The sequence below is a fragment of the Manis pentadactyla genome, chromosome 1 (genome assembly GCF_030020395.1).
Source record: "Manis pentadactyla isolate mManPen7 chromosome 1, mManPen7.hap1, whole genome shotgun sequence".
Classification (NCBI taxonomy): Eukaryota; Metazoa; Chordata; class Mammalia; order Pholidota; family Manidae; genus Manis; species Manis pentadactyla.
In genome coordinates, this window is record NC_080019.1 from 108,172,782 (window position 1) to 108,192,956 (window position 20,175).

Genomic DNA, 20,175 nt, shown 5'->3' on the forward strand with positions numbered 1-20,175 from the left:
TATTATAATCAAGGGTTTGATTCGATGGAAATCAAACCTGAAACAACTGGTTAGCATGGTTATTTTCTGAACAGGAACATCTTGTTAAACCAAATTACTTTTTCAAAGTTGTGGGATGACTACAGAACCAGAACAAGATAAAATAGGTGGTCAAAAAAACTAGTCCATAAAGTTGGTAAGGTTTTCTTCAAAGATTCTGTCTTTAGAATCTAGAGTTCAAAAAATAGTTCAAAGAAAAAAATACAGTTCTAAAACATATGAGAAAATGCAAATTGGAACTATGGTGAGATACCATTTCTCACCTATCAGATTAAATATACTGCATATATTCCAAAAATCCTGACACTGCACTCTGCAAGTGGGAAAACAGGTGCCCTCATACACTGCTGGAAGGAATATAAGATAGTATAATGCCTACAGAAGGCATTTGGCCAATTGCCTAAAAAAATAACATGCTAATTTATGCTTACATCTAAAACTCCCATTTTTGAAACACCTACTGTACATCCATGAAATGGACCACACAGCTGTTAAAATGAATGAGGACTAACTCTACACACTGCATAAGGTAATCTCTATTATGCTAAGTTAAATATACATAGGTCTGTGCATATTTCTAAAAACAGCAATCTAGTTAAACCTGGTCATTGACAAGGGGAGGAAGAAAATAAGAATTAGCTCACTTTGAAATAATGCTTTATATATAATTGTACAATGAAACCAAATCAAAATTTTTAAATCCTACATACCAGAGTAAAATGCAACATACGGACCTATGTTATCAGGTTGGTGGAAAAGTCATACAAGTGGATTTACTTTAAGTACTTTAAAGTACAGTTCTTTGAATGTAAATCTCAATGGAACATGGGCCAAAAAAAGCAGTTTTCAGGAATCATATGTTTAGCACTGGCTTAAAATTGAATATATTTATAAATACAAAATTATATTATGTATACAACTTATGTTTATTTTATATATTTACAGATTTACATCTTATATCTCATTTATGTATTCTACATTTCATATATTTAATATCTATATTTTATTTATAATTAGTGTATGATTTAATATTACACAATATAAACACATAAAAGTAAGAAGTTTATGTAAATACCATGAGGAAAACATTTTTCAGCATGAGAAAATACAGAACTATTGAAATGAAATAAATAACTTGAATTTGAAAAAAAAAACTATTTTTTATCAGCAACATCATAGACATCTACTATACCCCTAACCCAAAACAATGAATACCCATGGCACTAGGCTGTGGCTCAAAATACTGCTTTTCACTAAGGGGAAGCAGGACTTCTCAAAGTCACAGCTGATTTAAGAACTAAGGAAGAAGATGTTCAAAAAGAACTTAGAACGTCCAGTTGTCAGAAAGCAAAGGAGTCACCTGAGTCCTGTGAAAACAACTCAGATGTCAACTTAAAAAGGCTGCTTTGGCCAAGACAAGCTGAGCAACCATAAGAATAAGAATAAGAACTACAGTGCAATAAACAGATCAAAAACATATATCCACAAGGTCACAAAGACACTTTTAAAAACATTATCACTGGTCTACTTTTCAAGGACTCCAGGAAACAACTCATTGCTTTGAAAATTGGTAGATGAAAGAAAGAATCGAGTATTTAGTATGCCTTTCTTGTGCAAACTGTGCCACAGAGTAACCAAATATCAGATGAGGGAAGTTTCTCATTATAGAAACATTATAGATAATAAATCAATAAAACTGATACAGGTAGGGTATTTTGTACACACTCATGAAGATAATGGATCTAGGAAATGGTCATCAGCTGTCACCTAGTATCAGAGAGAGAGAGAGAACAAAATACACACTGTTCATGGGGTAGGTACTTAGTACCACCTTAGGAAATACTCTCCCATTCTAACTCCACCCACCCCACACACAAATTAAAGCAAGTAAAACCTAAATTAGATTAAGCTTTTAGATCTACCATTTTACAAAAATTACAAAGGAATGAGAGGCATTTACTACAGGGATGCAATCAATGAAATACTGAATGAGGAAATCTCATAGGACAAATAAAATGGGAAAAAATATAATAAAAAGGTAGAATTATAAAGTTTAAATATCAACCAAATATAATGTATGCATTTTGTGGGGTTTCTGTAAAAACCTATTATGAGCAGATGAGAAAAACAAATTAAACAGATAACTTTCTAATATTTAGAAAATTATCATCACCTCACATCCGTTAGAATACCCTCTATTGCTCACCCGACCCCACATCCCAAAAAAATGACCCAAAGAAATAACAAGTGTTCACAAGAATGTAGAAATCAGAACCCTATACAGACTAAAAGTGAAGGGATGGAAAAAGGTATTTCATGCAAATAAGAGGGAGAAAAAAGCAGGAGTTGCAGTACTTCTATCAGACAAAACAGATTTCAAAACAAACAAAGTAACAAGAGACAAAGAACATTACATGATGATGAAGGGGTCAGTCCAACAAGAGGATATAACCATTATAAATATCTACTCACCCAATATAGAAGCACCTACATATGTAAAACAAATACTAGCAGAATTAAAGAGGGAAATAGATTAGAATACATGCACTGTAGGAGACTTTAACACACCACTCACATTAACAGATCAACCAGACAGAAAATAAGTAAGGAAACAGAGGCACTGAACAATACATTATATCAGGTGGATTTAACAGAGACATCTACAGAACACTCCACCCAAAGGCAGCAGGATACACATTTTTCTCAAGTGTACATACATTCTCCAGAACAGATCACATCATATTAGCCCACAAAAAGAGCCTCAATAAATTTAAAAAGACTGAAATTGTTTCAAGCAGCTTCTCAGGCCATAATGATATGAAACTAGAAATAAATTACATAAAGAAAACAAAAAGCCTGAAAACACACTGAGGCTAAACACATACTTCTAAATAATCAATGAATCAATGACTGAAATAAAGCAATACTTGGAAATAAATGAAAACAAAACTCAACAACCCAAAATCTATGGGATGCTGGAAGGAAGTTCTAAGAGTGATGTACACAGTAATAGAGGCCTACCTCAAAAAACTAGAACAATCCCAAATAAAAAGTCTAAACTCACAATAAATAACTAGAAAAAGAAGAACAAATGAAGACCAAAGTTAGTAGAAGGAGGGACATAATAAAGATCAGAGGAGAAATAATAATACAGAGAGTAAAACAAAAGAAAAAATGAAACTAAGAGCTGGTTCTTTGAAAAAATAAATAAAACAGATAAACCCCTAGGCAGACTTACCAAGAAAAAAAGAGAGAGTACACAAACAAGATCAGAATCAAAGAAGGAACAGTCAGAACAGATACCACAGAAATACAAAGAATTATTACAGAATACTATGAAAAATTATACTGGACAACCTAGAAGAAATAGACAGATTCTTAGAAAAATAGAACCTTCTAAGACTGACACAGGGAGAACAGAAAATCTGAACACACCAATTACCAGCAATGAAACTGAATTTCTAATTTAAAAAAGTATATAGGCACAACAGAGTGGGTGAGGATTCAACAATAGGGGTAACTGTTAGACCACTGTGTTGTATATTGAAACCAACATAAGAGTGTCTGTCAATGATATTTCAATTAAAAAAATACATCAAAAGGATCATCCATCATGACCATGTGGGATTTATTCCAAGGATGCAAGACTGGCGTAATATCTGTAAATCAATCAGTATCATAGACCACATTAAAAGGATAAAAACCACATATGGATCACCTTAATAGATGCTGAAAAAGCATTTGATAAAATTCAACATGTATCCATCATAAAAACTTTCAACAAAATGGGCCCTGAGTGTACATACCTCAAACATAATAAAAGCCATATATGACAAGCCCACAGTTAACATCATACTTCACGATGAAAAGCTGAAAGTTTTTTCTCTAAGATCAGGAACAAGACAAGTATGTCCACTGTCACCATTTTTATTGAACACAGTACTTGAGGTCCTAGCCACAGCACAAACTCAAAGAAATAAAAAGAATCTAAACTCATAAGGAAGAATTTAAACATGTCACTCTTTGCAGATGACATGATATTATACATAGAAAACCCTAAAATTCCACCAAAATACTATTAGAACTAGTAACTGGAATCAGCAACATCGCAGGGCATAAAATTAATCACAGAAATCTGTTGCACTCTTATATACTAACAATGAACTAACACAAAGTGAAATCAGGAAAACAACTTCATCTATAATTGCATCAAAAAGAATAAAATATCTAGGAATAAACCTAACCAAAGAGGTTGAAGACCTATATTCTGAAAACTCTAAGACACTCATGAGAGAAATTAAAGAAGACACAAGCAAGTGGAAATCTATCATGTGTCCATGGATGGGAAGAATTCAGATTGTGAAAATGACCATCCTGTACAAAGCAATTTATAGATTCAATGCATCAGATTCAATTCCTATTAGAATTCCAACAGCACTTTTCAATGAACTAAAACAAATAGCTCTAAAATTCATATGGAAGACACAAAAGACCCCGAATAGCCAAAGCAAACCTGAGAAAGAATGAAGCTGGGGGGATTACACTCCCTGACTTCAAGCACTACTACAAAGCCACAGTAATCAAAACAATCGGTACTGGTATTAAGAACAGACCCACACATCAATGGAACAGAATAGAGAGCCCAGATATAAATCCACACATATATGGCCAATTAATATATGATAAAGGAGCCATGTATATACAATGGGGAAAAGACAGCCTCTTCAAAACTGGTGTTGGCAAACTGGACAGCTACATGTAAGAGAATGAAACTGGATTATTGTCTAACTTTACACACAAAAGTAAATATGAAATAGACAAAAGGCCTGAATGTGAGACATGAAACCTATAAAACTCTTAAAAAGAAAACATAGCAAAAAATCTCTTGAATATAAACATGAGCAAATTTTTCCTTGACACATCTTCTCAGGCAAAGGAAACCAAATAGAAAATGAACAGGTGGGACTTTATCAAGCTGAAAAGCTTCTGTACAGCAAAGGACACCATCAATAGAACAAAAAGGCATCCTACAGTATGGGGGAATATATTCATAAATGACAGATCCAATAAAGGGTTGACATCCAAAATATACAAAGAGCTCATGCACCTCAACAAACAAAAAGCAAATAACCCAATTAAAAAATGGGCAGAGGATCTGAACCAACACTTCTCCAAAGAAATTCAGATGGTCAACACGCACATGAAAAGATGCTCCATATCGCTAATCATCAAAGAAAAACAAATTAAAACCACAGTGAGCTATTACCTCACATCAGTTAGGATGGACAACAGCCAAAAGATAAATAACAACAAATGTTGGCGAGAATGTGGAGAATGGGAACCCTCTTACACTATTGGTGGGAATGTCAATTGGTACAGCCACTATGTAAAGCAGTAAGGAGGTTCTTCAAAGAACTCTAAAAACAGAAATTCCCTGTGACCCAGGAATTCCACTTATAGGAACTTACCCAAAGACAACAAAATCCCTGATTCAAAAGGATATATGCACCCCTATGTTTATCACTGCATTATTTACAATAGCCAAGACACAGAAGCAATCTAAGTGTCCACCAATAGATGAAGGTATAAAGAAGATGTGGCATGTATACAAAATGGAATATTATTCAGTCATGAAAAGAAAAGAAATCCGCCTATTTGCAACAACATGGAAGGATCTGGAGTCTATTATGCTCAATGAAATAAGCCAGGCAGAGAAATACAAACAACCATACAACTTCACTTATTTGTGGAATATAAATACAAAGCAAAATAGAATGAACAAAACAGCAGTAATTCATAGACAATGAGAAGGGACTGGTGGTTACCATTGGGGAGGAGGATAAAGGGGCACAAAAATTCTCAATCATAATGTATGTTGGTCACAGGGTTCAGCATGGAGAACATAGCCAATGATTCTGTAACATCTTCCTACGTTGAGAGATAGTAGCTGTACTAGTTGGGGTGAGGATATAATAATATGGGTAACTGTTGAACTACTTTGTTTACTTGAAACTAAAAAAAAGACTGTATCAATTTTAAAAAAGAAATATACACCTTTTGAATAGTTCTATTAATGCAATGAGATAATTAGAAAAAGCAGTATGAAATATTTATTTAGGAAAATAAGTGTACATCATGATATTAGGTGCAATTAGAGTTAAAATAACTTGTACCTAGGCTAACTAACACTAACATAAATGAACATAAATTTCTGTGTTCATGACTTAAAAATGATTTCAGGGATTTTCAACAAAATTGGCAATTGTGTTTGAGATAATCAGATTTACAATACAATTTATGAGATGTTCCAAAAAACAGACAGACAAAAACCACCATGCAGTCCAGGTGAATGGCACATTAAGAATTCACATGAGGACAGGTACCTAGAAAAGAGAGCCAGCTGCCCAGCACTGCACCCCAAGTATCCAACAGATCTGTGCAAGGGATTCTCAGGGGAGACAGGGCACAACTAGTAAGACTCCAACACCAAGAAAACCAACAGGTTTCAAAAGTGAACTTCAAACAAACAGCCAAGGGCAGACTCAACAAGTGCCAAAGCTGATTTACCACAGGGCTGCTGCTTACATGGGAGACTCCGTAGTACTCCTGAGGAAAACGGCAGATGCGATGATGTTTAATGAGTCACCCGAGGACCCTAAAGGAACCAGCAGCTGTGTGATGAATTAATGAAGATGCACATCACCTGGTGGGCTAAGCAAAGCCACACACAAAAAATCCTTACTTTCCCCCAAATTCCCCGTTAACTGCTGAGAGAGACAGGGGGTGTGGAGGGGAGGGAGGGAGAGAGAGAGAGAGAGAGAGAGAGAGAAGGGAGAGGAAAGGGAGGCAGAAGTGGGGGGAAGAAGAAGAAAGGGGTGGAGAGGTCTTTTTTCCACCAATGAGAATTCAGAAGATACTTAGAGGAAATCTTCCTGTTACCAATATCCTGACAAGCCCATCTTTAAAATGAATCCTTTCCTAGGAATATTTTCACAGATAACTTATCTCACCCACTTATCCTGGTTAATTTTTTATAGTTTCATTTCAGACTGATGAATCTACCACTTACCACTAAATTCTATAAACCTTCATCAGTTTCTATAGCTACCTGATTTACTATTTATTAAAGATTTAAGTAAAAATAATTAAAGCTTTTGATAATGCACTACAGAAAACATTTTGAAAAAGAAGGTATATTGTTGCTAAAGTAATGAATTCTTGGGGGAAAAAAAAACCAAAATCCTCCTGCTAGTTGCTGATCCCCAAAATACAAAGCAAATACCATTTAGGTTACGGAATTTCTTTTTGTAAGGGAGAATCAGATGGAACTTGAGAAATTTAGTTCAATTCTGTCATCTAATTTTAAAAGAGTACTTGCCAAAAGTCATCTAAGATACATGTAGTAAAGAGGTAATCCCAACTCTGCAGAATGCAGTGGTCTTCCTGCTGTTTAACAGATGACAGATTTTCATTCTACAGAGAAATGCTTGTAAATGAACTTTTTCAATAGGCAAGAATGGCTCTTCTGAAAATTCTTAAAATTATAAAATGAAAAACAGAATTTTAGCCATTTAACGGTCCATTAACTATAAGTATTCAGATAAATGCAATATGCAGAAACAGACTATTTTCCTAAGATGATGGAGAAACCACAAGAGCTATTATTACTGCCACTATAACTTAACAAGAAAATTCTATTCACAAAATATAGCCCACTTGTTAAAATACAAGATCATCACCATATAGTAATTCTCATCCTGATAACCCTAGCCAAGAGCTTACAAAATCTACAGAAAATAGAAATCTTCAAACTAAGGGTTTGACTTTTCTTCAACTAATCAAAAATTACATTAAGTACCTTAAATTAATACATATTTTTTAAATATTTCTTTGTCCTGGGAACACATGTGTATTTTGTTGAACTGTAAGAAACTTTCACTGTAATAGATTCTTAAAAATCCAAGAGTTAAAAAGAGCAATTAAAACACTGACATTTGGAGTGGGAAGAATTCTTACCATTGGCAGTGCATTGATGTGGGGATGTACAACTGAATAGCCGGTACCGCCAATCACAGTTGCTGAAGCTGAGAAAAAGGAAAATAAAATATTCAGTATGCCCTAAAACAAATTCAGTTAAAAAGATTTCCATTACCAAATTTTACATATATGAAATATATCTTATTTATGTCTTTAAGGTTCCCACCAGTGAATACCCTTCTTCCCCCAGACACTCATATTTATATACAACATGAACAAGTTTTGAATGTTTAAATGTGGCAGGCACTGAATCTTTACAACATTCCTAATTGTTTAATGCAATGAACCAAATAAAACTCAAAGAGATGAATTTGCACAAAGGGTGCACTCACTCTCATTCAACTAAACTCATGCAATTATTACTGAACTAGGATCCAGTATCGTTTGTTCACAATTTATGATCATGAGCCTAAAGAATAGTATGGGGGGAGGGGCTGCGGGACTGTTGAAACAGAGTGATGTACATTTAATAAAATTTTTTTTAAAAGGCATAAACTTACATGCTATATATTGTTTAACAGTAAAGAGAAATATACATGATAGGTTTTGAAATAATTTCAATCAAAATTATTAAACTTTAGTCTCATCAGAATTTTCATTTACAGTTTACCTGGTCTTATAAATTGCCAAATCACACCACATTATTTCCATTAACATTTGTGTAAACATACTAGGTTTTTTTCTGTCCACACACCTGGGCTAGAGTGGTGGCCCTCAGGCAGAACACTGACCAGTGCAGGTTCCACGATGTGCTACAGTACAATTTTCTAGAACAGCACAAGCTGATGGATGCCTCAGTGGAACAAAGGAACTTTCCCTCACATACCAAAGAGTAAGTCAGTAAACACTAAAAAGATAATTAAGCAAATACATGGAATAACTACAGAAAAATTTAATACCTTGAAGTACTCTCCCCCTTTGATTTCTTCTTTAACTGATTGGAACTTTCATTTGTGCTGATGGACAACTCCATGGCCACTCTAAGTAACTTCAATGCTACCATACAACTTTCAGGTAGTTAAGTTATAAGGAGATCTAAGAATTAAAGTAACATTTATGAAACACACCACATTCTTACTGGAAGTATACAGCTGGTTATAACAGTGCGCAGGATACCACCAGCCTCTGGTGCTTTCAGATAAGGGAGGTGAGCCCCAGGGCTTTTTGGCAGGAGACACAAAGTAAAGGGCAGATTTTCTCCCTGGGGAAACCGTCATGACTGAGCCCAAACAAAAAAGTGGATTACTGTTAGGCTCTGTTTACCTCAGGGTTACCTGTTATGAACATCAATTATTTTACAATAAAGTTTTCATGAATTTTTGAGCTATTAATATCTACTTGCTATCCCAAAACCAGCAGACCACCCTTAGCAGAAAAAAGTTTTGGCATACATTCATTTTATAAATCATTAGCATGTGCTACTGAATTACATACACTCAAAAACACATAAAACCGAAGAACAAAGATAAATAATTTATTCATTTACAGTGCCACAATCTTGTTTACAACATTCTAGATTAACTTTTAAATGTCTTCCTAATCATGATGGTTTTATATCACTATTAACTAATATCTCAAGAAAAATTTACCCTCAGATGAAGGTTCACTAGTATCAACAGTGAATGTATGCCTATATGTCACATATCTTGATAATCTCTAATATTTTCAGTCTTCCTTTAAAATGATTATATCATGGTAAGTAAAAGCTCAGTCTAGCAGTTGAAGTATCAGATCTATCATTTTCTTGATTCCTATTCTTCAGGATTCTTATATTCAGTGTCTTTGTAGGAATCTTTAAGTTACTAGTCTGTTTTGTGAGATGTGGTTAAAACTGTATAATATAACCCATAAATCTACATATTCAAACACAAGTCAACTTACAGTAGGTAAACTCAAATGCATGTCAGTTCCCAGAAATGGGACGAAGAACAGGGCTGCCTCTGCTGCTCTGTGAGCTCCCACTCTGCTGAACACTGTTACGTTCCCTGTGGAACAGGACTGAGGGCAGGGCCAAATGCAGTGGCAAATTTGAACCCCTCTACTAAATATTAATAAATTTAATTTTTGAACCTAAATGAACACAGAGTAATAGAACACCGTACCCCAATGCATACTTGTTTTCACTGCTGGGGTGTGTACACACACAGCACACACAAACTGACACATACACATTTGGAAAATATGAAATCAATGGTTTCAGGTGCTACCCTTCTATCTCCTCTCCCTCATTCTCTTCTCTTACTCTTCTGTGGGCAGTGAGTCTTTCATCATGCTCACAGCTGGTTCTAATCTCAGTTTTCTCAAATGACATTTTTTCCACCTTTGTTTTCTTTATTCACTCATTTAGGATTTTCCCATTAGACTATAGCTCCTAAAGGGAAAAGGCCACAAGTGATTTAATAAATATTTAAGTCATTAAATACGTGAGTCTGGGGTTTAAAGGGTAAATAAATCTATGGAAAACAGTGTGTCAACAGATCCATCCATTTACACATACGATCTGAAAAAGTGACGAATTTCCAAAAAACATTCGCAGGGCCATATTTTGGTTTCTGTATTAGATGTTTTCCCAGTCAACTCATTTACCTATGTGCTGACCATTGTGCAGAGCATATATAAAGCATACCACCTAATTCTTCATCTTATAAAGTACCTGAATTTTAAAGGACATAGTTACACATTCTACAAAAGAATTAAAAAACCTAAGGTGTATGTAAAATAATCTGACAGAACGTATATTAAAGGTATGTGTGCTACAGGAATTCAAGTTGTCCAAAAAACAAAAGCATGTGTATCCTTTAACCCTGCCTTTATAATCTCACTTGCTCAGCTTCCTCTACTCCCAACACAGCACATCGCCTGCCTCTGTTCTCTGCACTCTGTGCTGCCATGACATTGCTCATTCCTCTGCCACAGTGTCCTTCTACTATGGTTCTGCCCACACACCTAGCCAATCTCTTCTTTCAAGGTTCGGTACAAATCACTTTCCTCCCTGTCTATTCACTCTACTATCTGAAGAGACAAATATGAACCTCCCTTACCACAACCGTGTAACATCTTATTCTTTATCACACCTTCTCTGTCAGACTTAAGGGACTGATTTGTTAAGCTTGCCCACCACAGAACTAAGGACAGCAGATTGAACATATGCAGTTTGTAAAACATGTATGTTGATGAAATGTTATAATATCTGTGTGTGTAGGAAGAGATATACATACTTGAAAATAAAACACAATAGAGTCTGGATTACAGCACAAACAAGTCACATACTGGTAAGAGAACTTATTTTTATTTAAAAAATGCTTAGGAGAGCCTGGCTGTAACAAATAGTTTTAGTATCACTTCCAGGAAGTGGCCTATAATAAAGGTTGATCTTTTGCCATTAAAAAAAAGAGCATGTGATCAATCACATTATAAAAATTAGCATAAAACTATCAACTACTTTATGTACTACATAAACTAAAACCATTCGTTTTACTTTTTGTGATGAAATAAATGCTTGAGGGTTTTGGTTTTGTTTCCAAACAAAAATGTTTGCTTTCAGAGTCTTTACTTTAGAACACTTTACCTATATTAAATGAACTATTAATTTTGGAACTAGCTTTCAGCACAGAAACAGACACTGCTGACTCAACAGACATTCTCTCAGATCTACTACCTACCCATAATGAGTATTTGTTTTGAGACACAGAGATCCTATAATACAGCACAACAATGTATTTTGACTGATACTCAAAAATACAACCCTGCAGTCTCTAGAAGTAAATTTATTTGTTTATAGATCTCTTTGAAAAGCTAATGTCTTATGGGGCCTTTCCCTAGGAAAAGGTATGAACCGAACAAAAATTTGCTTCTAACTTAAAGTAGCAACATAATCTAATCTAGAACCTAGCTGCCAAACAATAAAGTGTACCTTGTATCCTTAAAAAATAGAAGTTACAAATTAATTTTTTAAATTGGAGAATTTGGGAAAATCATATGAAGAAACAGGAGAAAAAAGTAACAATCCTACAATAATCATTCTGCTTAGAAAGATTAGCATTAAAGAACTGGGCAAAGGTAAAGTCAGAGATGAAGTGCAAATTAAATTGCTTAGTATATAATTGAAAGTACAATAACAAACAGTCATTACTTCCAACTAGAACAATTAAAAAGGGAATAGATTTGTAAAGCAGATTTTCAACAGAATCTTCTCAATTTCACTGATCCATTTCACACAAAAAAAGACTATCATTTGCCTTCTGCAATGTGGCAATCTCTAATAACATACTATGCATTTATCAAAGCCTCTAAAGCATTATATCCTGGGCTATCCTCATCTCCCACCGAATCAAGCGCACAGATAACTAGACAGCCAGAAGATGAGGTGAGTGGAAATGGGGAAGGACCTGTAATAGCAGGGCTATCTTTAGGAATCCCTAATACTGTGATCAGACTCAAAGGCAAAACAGTCAGAGCAAACGCAGCTTGCCATCACTGGCTATGAATTTCACTTTCCTGTTATTTAAGTGACTTAGAGAAAATGGATTCAAAATTTTGTATTATGATCTCAATTTTCTAAAAGATACACTCTAGACCACAAACTCACATGAAGAATAATTAAACATGCACTGGTGTCTTACTTCAGTTGAGTTAGTTTCATTGGAAACATCACATGTGGCTGAATTTTATATTTATGGAAAAAAGAAAACTACTGTACAGGAGTAAGACAAAAAGCTATGAAGTACCCTGAAATTTGTCTGTCAGAGTAAGCATTGAAATTAAGGACAATAAAAACCACAGCTCTCTTATACTAAGCCAGAGAGGCTTTTTTGTTGTTTTTTAATTAAGGTATCATTGATACACAATCTTACAAAGGTTTCACATGATCAACATTGTGGTTACAACTTTCACCCATATTAACAAGTCCTCCTCACACACCCCACTGCAGTCACTGTCCATCAGCTTAGTAAGATGCTATAGTCACTACTTGTCTTCTCTGTGCTATACTGCCTTCCCTGTGACCTCCCTACATTATATGTGCTAATCATAATGCCCCCTAATCCCCTTATCCCTCCCATCCTCACCCCCTCCCCCTCTCCTTTGGTAACCTAATCCCTTCTTGGGGGTCTGAGTCTGCTGCTGTTTTTATTCCTTCAGTTTTGCTTTGTTGTTATACTCCATAAGTGAGTAGAATCATTTGGTACTTTTCTTTCTCCACCTAGCTGATTTCACAGAGCATAATACCCTCGAGCTCCACCCATGTTGTTGCAAATGGTAGGATTTGTTTTCTTCTTATGGCTGAACAATATTCCATTGTGTATATGTATGACATCTTCTTTATCCATTCATCTACTGATGGACACTTAGGTTGTTTCCGTATCTTGGCTATTATAAATAGTGCTGCAATAAACATAGGGGTGTGTATGTCTTTTTAATCAGGGATCTTGTTTTATTTGGGTAAATTCGTGGAATTCCCAGGTCAAGTGGTATTTCTATTTTTAGTTTTTTGAGAAACCTCCATACTGCTTTCCACAATGGCTGAACTAGCTTACATTCCCACCAGCAGTGTAGTTGAGTTCCCTTTTCTCCACATCCTCGCCAGCATTTGTTGTTCCTTGTCTTTTCTATGTTGGCCATCCTAACTGGTGTGAGGTGGTATTTCATTGTGGTTTTAATTTGCATTTCCCTGATAATTAGCAATGTCGAGCATCTTTTCATGTGCCTGTTGGCCATCTGAATTTCTTCTTTGGTGAAGTGTCTGCTCACATCCTCTGCCCATTTTTTAATTGGGTTATTTGCTTTCTGGATGTTAAGACATATGAGCTCTTTATATATTTTGGAATGTCAGATGTGTCATTTATGAATATATTCTCCCATACTGTAGATGCCTTTTTGTCCTGCTGGTGTGCTTTGTTGTACAAAAGCTTTTTAGTTCAATGTAGTCCCATATGTTCATTTTTGCTTTTGTTTTCCTTGTCCAAGGAGACGTGTTCAGGAAAAAGTTGCTTATGTTTATATTCAAGAAATTTTTGCGTATGTTTTCTTCTAAGAGTTTTATGGTTTCATGACTTACATCAGGTCTTTGATCCATTTCAAGTTTACTTTTGTGTATGGGGTTAGACAATAATCCAGTTTCATTCTCTTATATGTAACTGTCCAGTTTTGCCAACACCAGTTGTTAAAGAGGCTGTCATTTCCCCATTGTATGTCCATGGCTCTTTTATCGTATATTAATTGGCCATATACGTGTAAGCCACAGAGCTTTTAAAATTAAAGTTTGATTTTGGCAGTTTCAAGTGTTATTGAAAGTCAAATTTATTTTTCAGGCACTAACATCTAGCCATTGAGTTTCCAGTTCACTAGCTTTCAAATGAAAGAGAATCTAAACAGGAGAAAAGGCTTAGACTCAAACTTTAACTGTGATACTAGAAAAATGATATACAAATGTATAAGTATACAGTACTGTCAGTTACTTTTTTAAAAAGTGAGTGCATCAACAAAGTGTAACTATAACAAATTCCTTTTCCTCTTCCAAAAAGCTGTTACTAAATTAATGTTGTAACTTAATTTCTAATGCCTGAGAAATATGAGAGAGCTGACATTGTTTTCTTAATTCAAATCTGGTAAAGGTTAAACCTTTTTTTTTTTTTAATAGTTTGGGAGAGAGAAACAAGTAGTAGAGGAGTGACAGGAGATAGTAGGAATAGCATAAGGATCTAAGAAAAAATAGGATGAAAAAGAAAAATCAAAGTTTGCCTACTCCAAATTTGCTTACGACCACACAGGCTGGTGTTGAGTACCCTGAGACTTAACAAATTAGAAAAGAAAAAAATAAATAAATAACTAGCGTAATTCCTAGATCTTATTAATTTCTCATTCTTCCCAAAGGTTGAATATTTAGTTCAAGACACCAAGAACCTCAATAGCCAATTAGGCTAGGACAACACACAAAAAAATCATTCTGCTGAGCAGTACATTCCCAGCAGCAATGAGAACAGCTCTGGCAGGGATGTCGGGTCTTTGCATGTCAAACAGAAACTCCTTTCCAGACTATAACCACCTGTGACACAGTGGGTCCTGCACTCAGATTCAGTTGGTCTAGGGTGGAACCCACACAACAGCTGCACTGAAAAGCTCCCCGAGGTGATTCCACAAGGGATTGAAAACCACTGCATTAGGTGACAGAAGAGAGCAGAATGGATAATTTCACTAGTCAGATTCTAATTATTAATGCATTGGAGGTGGGGGGAGGCACAGAGGGATCACTTCTTTCAAATATTAGCATTACAACATGAATGGTTCTCAGAAGTAACAAATTAAAAGCCTTCTTAATTTGATTTTAAAACTAAAAGAAATAAAAGATAAACTCAACCTCTCTCCCCAAAATGTATTAGAAAAGGAAGGACAATAATACTGAAGACACCTTGGAAAGACCACAAAACAGGAGTTATCAAACAAAAAAAAAAAAAAAAAAAGGCACAAAGGGTGCATTGCTGATATCTACACATTTACATAAAGAGATATATAAAGACCAAATAAGACTCAGCTTTTTGTAACAAAATTATAGTGTATATAGAAGTCACAGAAATGTATTTTTTTTTCCTATTTAATATAATGGCAAAATGTCATACAGATTAATGAAAATGCCCAACAGAACCTGGATCCACCATTCAGCAAGGAAGCTATTTTTATAGAATGTGACATGGGGTTGCAAGTGGGCCCTGTCCAAGTCCTTCCAATTGGGCACTCAAGCATGGTATCAGGGCCATCAGTAGCCTCTGAGGCACCTGTGTGGACCTAAGAAGCCAGCAGAACAAATTAGAAAAAAAAGAAGTCATGTCATAGGACAGCAGCTGAAGAGCTTAAACTGTGAGGCCACAGTTTGGACTTGACTCCCTGGCTCTGAAATTCAGTGTGCTAGATGATCTAATAACCTCCCAGTGCCTCAGCTTTCTCATCTGCAAAGTTATGAGACTTTTAATAACTTAATATGTATGAAATGCTAAACAGTGCCTGCCGCAGGATTCAAATGCAATCATTTTTAAATAATATATGTAAGTAAACAGGGGCCCTTTCTTTTGAGAGGCTCAGCTCCATTCCAAACCACGGGAACAGCTTGGCCTACAGAGCCCGACCTGGGCATCAGTGCCCCCTGCTCCCTTGACTGCACGCCAGTACGGGACAAAGGCCGCCCACACGTACTCTGCTGCACTGCAGGCTACTGGGACTGCAGAGGCCGGTTATAGTGTGTCTTCTATGAGTTAATATAATAGCATAACCACTGAAAAAAAAGATTATTGTTAAAACTTCTAAATTATAATAGAATTGGAGTGTGCTCAAACATCAGTTGTCCTGACTAGTGTGGCCCCACACAGTGACAAAATGTACACACGTGACCATCTATCTCCCTATGGCAGAGCCTCTCCCACTTCAGAACTGTCTTCAACTTCACTTTGTAATAGAAAGCAAGAAGCTCAATTTTTTTTTTTTAAAATAAGAACATGCCAGTAGATAACTACTAAAATGAAAACTGTCATTCTAAAGTAGTTTGGACACAAAGAGAAAAAATATATTTACATTAAATTAGTTGTTAGATTCAGAGTTTTAAAATGTTTTATTTCTACCTACAACTTAAGAGATTTGACAGTCACTCATGTGTCTTTATAAGAGTATTTCCTCACATAGTTTCATACGAAAAAACTTAAAAATGGCTGCTTTGACTTAGTATTTTTAAAATTGGTATAATCTAGACAGTAACAAATGCTTTGCCTTCAGTAAGTTAAAACAAATCGTTTACTTAATTGCCATGTTTCTATCAAAATGGCTGTCAAAATTAACTTTTTTTAAAGAAATCAAGGCTACCCTGTCTTTTGACACAGTTCATCCTAAGTATAAAATAAGTGATATATTCATAATTCTAAAAAAATGCCAAATTCTCCACTGATGTTGGTTTGGCAAACTCCTTTCAATTTAACTTTCTCACCAAATTTAAAATTAAACATTTAAACCCACAAATATAAGCTATGTTCTCTGCCTGATCTACTTAGGACACACAAACACAGATGTAGAGTGTCTCTCTCTTTCTCTCCCTCACCCTTTAGCCCCATAGGTCATGAAAAAAAGACCACTTTTCTTAAGTATTTCAAATGCAAAACATTACTCCTCTCCCTGACCACCACCCAAGTTATAATGAAGCACTACTGAGGCTACATGAATACTACAGCTCTTCCACCTTGCTTTTCAGTCGTTGCTATGCAATGGTCTAGGGATTGACAAACTATGACCAGAAAGTATTTTTTGGTTTTGCAGGCCACATGGTCTGTGTCCTAACTACTCACCTCTGTTATTAAACAGCTAAGCAGCCACATACATAAATGAGTGGGTATTACTCTTTCCAATAAAGCTTTATTCACACACATACAAAAGGGGAAACAGGCAATACTACGTCAGCCCTGAAGCAACGTAGTCTTAGGAATTCCCAAGATCACCCAAAATTCTACCAATCCAGGATGGAGCATAAAACTTCTAGATTAGAAATAAGGGTATTTTTATTTTTAATCAAATAAAGTAACAGACTAAGTAAAAATTATTCAAGCATGCTCCACTAAAACTTTATAACCATTCTACTGGAAGGAAATTTTTTAAGGCATGCAAACACAGTATCTAATGTGACATTACATATAAAAATGGGGATCCATCAGAAAAGCGAGAGTATTAAAAATTCAGTTATTTCCTTGCCATCTTCAGACACTTAAAAGACAGTAGAGATAGAAGGGCAATAACAAAGGTGAAAACTCAGTTCTTTCACATCACAGCCTATATCCCTGAGCACATCCTCATCTATAAAAATGAAGCTATTATGTAGTACTACACTCTGTAGAGAGAGTGTATCAGATAGGTTGACAGCAAGTATGACACAGAATTCAGCATATTATAAAGAAACAAAAATAAAAAATCAACACTATAAAAACAAGAGTGCACCAATCCTATTAAATTCCCAAAGATGTTGTCACACAGAACTGACGCTCACAAATACGTTTATTGTAACTGCTTATACAGCTTAAGAAGTCACACAGGGTTACAAGAAGCATAGTATTGACAGATAGAAAATTCAGGTTCTAAGCGAAAAACTGTTTATGACTTACCATGAAATTATAAAAATAACAATGAGAAGTATTAAAACAAACAAAAACAATAAAGACATGGAAGAAACAGAGTTAGTCCTGGAAACGAAACCTCTTAGGTAGAGCAAATAGAAGCAAGAAAAAACACTGGCCATAAATTTTGCCAATTCCAGCTAATGTTTATCAACTAATGGGTAAGAAGAAATGAGTTGTTATGCATAATTTAAATAGAAAAAATGAGCCTGCATCTTAGCTTTCTGACGTGATTAAGGACAACTGGATAAAAAAATAATTTCTACAATGTGGCCTACAATGTTATTGCAAAAGATGTTTTCACATTTTCTAACCATCTAAATCATAATTCACAAATATAGAAGGGAAACAAGTTGTATTTGTAATTTTTTAAAACAAGTCAGTGAAACTATCTATAGATAGAATTACATTTTAAACAACATGTCAACTTTATCTTTTCTGAGTTCTCTGATATCAAAGCAACCTAACATTTCTATCAACAACAAAGGATCTGCAAAAATAAATGAATTCTCTCCATTAGTGATATATTCAATAGTTCCTCAAAAAAATACAGAGAAGAAAGCCAGACTGTCCTTCAGGAGGCCAGGAAGCAATGTCATTTAAAGCCTATATTTGTTTCTAAGCCAAATTCAATGGTAGGGTTGTGTTGTTGTTGTTGTTGTTTTATTAACTACATGATTTACTCAGCAACAACAACAAAAAAACTGTGGGGAGAAAAAAGAGCGGGGGGAGAGAAGAGGAGGGGAGAAAGAAGGGAAAGAAAAGCTTCATTAGCCTCTCTAGTAGAAGCTGTAATATTAAGTTAGCCCTTTACCAACAGTGGAACAAAACTTTTTAAAGTATATCAGTAAATAAAGATCCGGACCCTGGCAAAATTTAGATTCAGCATAATTTACAATTAAGTGTTATGTAGAAGGTAGTAAGTACTATGAAAAAAGAAAATCTGAGTAGGGTGAGGAGTCTCACTAGTGGGGGAAGGAAGAAGGTGGTGCCCTAGGGTTGCAGTAGGATGGTAAGAAATGGTTTGTATTTCAGTTGAAGAGCTGGCAATATACTCAGGAAGCTGCTGCCTGCTCTATGCTTTGAATGCAGGCACTCAAATCCGAAGATGTGCTTTATCCTGATGTTGCCAACTTAGTGTTGGAAGCTATGCCTAGAACATCCATATTCACAAAGTTTTTTTCTCTGAAATATCTTTTCTTGCCTACATCTCCTGTGTATTATAAAGCTATAATTTCTAGGACAGATATTAGGCATTATAAATAACAGGTTTATTTAAATATTTAGCATTATAATATTATGAGGCCATCATAAAAGTTATCAAATGCAAAAGAGGATATGCTAAAGCAGAGAAATGTTTATAATTGTTGCCCAGTGTCTGTTCAAATTGTTTTTCATATAAGTATTCTTATGAAATTAACATCAAAGAGCTTCAGACTTTTTCAAGACAGAGGATAGAGAAAAACAGAAAAATGCCACTGAAATGGAATGTATGGTCACTTAAGTTTTACTACAGTTTAAACAGACTTACTCTTTAAATATCCAGCAAATGCTTACATTGTGCCTAGTATTATATTACACAGATTTACCTACTACCATCACCACCTTAAATACCTAACTAGGTAAAAATAACAAAACACAAATGTTGATGCAAACTTTCTCAAATACTAAGAACCCAGTCTTGTTTCCCCACCCCCCACTCTGTTTAATTATCTTCAGTAGGGTAAACATAAAGAGGAGACTCATAAGACTGCTTTGTGAAAATGGATAAAGCTTCAACTCTAAAGACTGGCTTAACTTTTTTCAATGTCGACAATTATAAAACTCCTGGAGAAAATAAGGTTATCTCTCTAAACTGTGCCTACTATCATACCTAAAACATGATTCTAGATTCCAATGAGTACTAAATGAGACTGGGGGGAAAGGCAAGATTTGTGGCATGTAGCAACATCTTACCTCT

At 35.2% G+C, this 20,175-nt stretch overlaps 1 protein-coding gene across 7 annotated transcripts in view; it reads right to left on the minus strand.

Annotated features, from left to right (window-relative positions):
• The window catches only part of TBL1XR1 (TBL1X/Y related 1), a 184,182-nt gene that overhangs the window by 84,574 nt on the left and 79,433 nt on the right, over positions 1-20,175 (minus strand). For 5 of the 7 annotated variants that reach the window (XM_057500107.1, XM_057500088.1, XM_057500102.1 and 2 more), the window contains one exon: positions 8,056-8,123. The gene's annotated coding sequence lies outside the window, so the exon portion shown is untranslated. The remainder of the gene's footprint in view (positions 1-8,055; positions 8,124-20,175) is intronic. The other 2 variants (XM_057500112.1, XM_057500096.1) reach the window with 1 other exon arrangement.